Source organism: Sorex fumeus, unplaced genomic scaffold, assembly GCF_029834395.1.
Source record: "Sorex fumeus unplaced genomic scaffold, SorFum_2.1 ptg000166l, whole genome shotgun sequence".
In the NCBI taxonomy this organism is placed as follows: domain Eukaryota; kingdom Metazoa; phylum Chordata; class Mammalia; order Eulipotyphla; family Soricidae; genus Sorex; species Sorex fumeus.
In genome coordinates, this window is record NW_026606223.1 from 2,168,527 (window position 1) to 2,169,583 (window position 1,057).

Here is a 1,057-nt window from a genome sequence, read left to right on the forward strand (position 1 = left end):
TCCACCTGCATGGCAGAGCCTGGCAAGCTCCCTGTGGCGTATTCGATATGCCAAAAACAGTAACAACAAGTCACTCAATGGACACATTACTGGTGCCCGCTCGAGCTAATGGGTGAACAATGGGAGGATAGTGCTACAGTGCTACGTGCTGATTTCAGAAAGAGCCCCCAACAAAGAGTGAGACTTGAGCAAATTGCCCTCACCCTGATTTTGGAGATGACAGTCGTGCTCTGGCTTCCACAGGCCAGGACGGGCGATGTAGTTACACAAACCAAGTCTGCAGCAGAAGGGAGTTGGCGTGGTGGTCCACATCCTGGCAAGGCTTTCTTTTTCGTTACTCCTACCTGAGTTACCACCGCCTGGGTTCTGAACAAACAATTGCCATGGCAACCATGATGTCAGGCAATCTGTGTGCTTTTGCTCATTTCTCTTCCACTTTTGCAGAGCATTAATGTCTTCATGTCCAATTTATTTCTTACCAGTCAGTTATAGGCAACACATGCAGTTCTGTTTACTGTCTTGGTTGCCACTTTGATACTCATTTAGGGGCTTCTGTTTATTTTTTTTTTTGTGTGTGTGTGTGTGTGTGTGTGTGTGTAGGGGAGGGTTACAAACAGTCGCCCACTGTCACAAATCATGTGGTTGACTTTCCCATATCTGGGTAAATCACAGGGGTCAGCACATCTAGAGTGCAATGGATAAGTCTCACCCTTGGAAAATTCTTCTGATCCTGGTATCTCCCCTGCCATGTCAGTGTTGATACTCCTTGTTTTTAATGGCCTGGCCTCTGGCAGAGCTGGTGAAAATGGAAGTCTTTTGTTAAGTGTGAATTCAACAGGATCTGCTCTCCCATCTGGGTTGGCCGTGGAAGCTTCCTTCCAAATAATTGGGGGGAAAGGATGGATTGTCTTGAGGTACCATCTCCCAAGGCTTTGTAGTTAAGAACTGGTGGATGGGGGCTGGCCTGAACCACTCAACTTTTAAGGAGGAAATTAAAAGGGAAAAGTATGGCTGGTAACAAGATTCCACTTCCCCCTCTAATCAAAGTCCTGGCCTT

At 46.9% G+C, this 1,057-nt stretch overlaps 1 non-coding gene across 1 annotated transcript; it reads right to left on the bottom strand.

Annotated features, from left to right (window-relative positions):
* Positions 1–597: 597 nt before the first annotated feature.
* On the bottom strand, positions 598–757 carry LOC130016766 (U1 spliceosomal RNA). Its single transcript, XR_008791271.1, has one exon. It is a non-coding gene; the product is annotated as a U1 spliceosomal RNA (small nuclear RNA).
* Between the last annotated feature and the right edge of the window lie 300 nt (positions 758–1,057).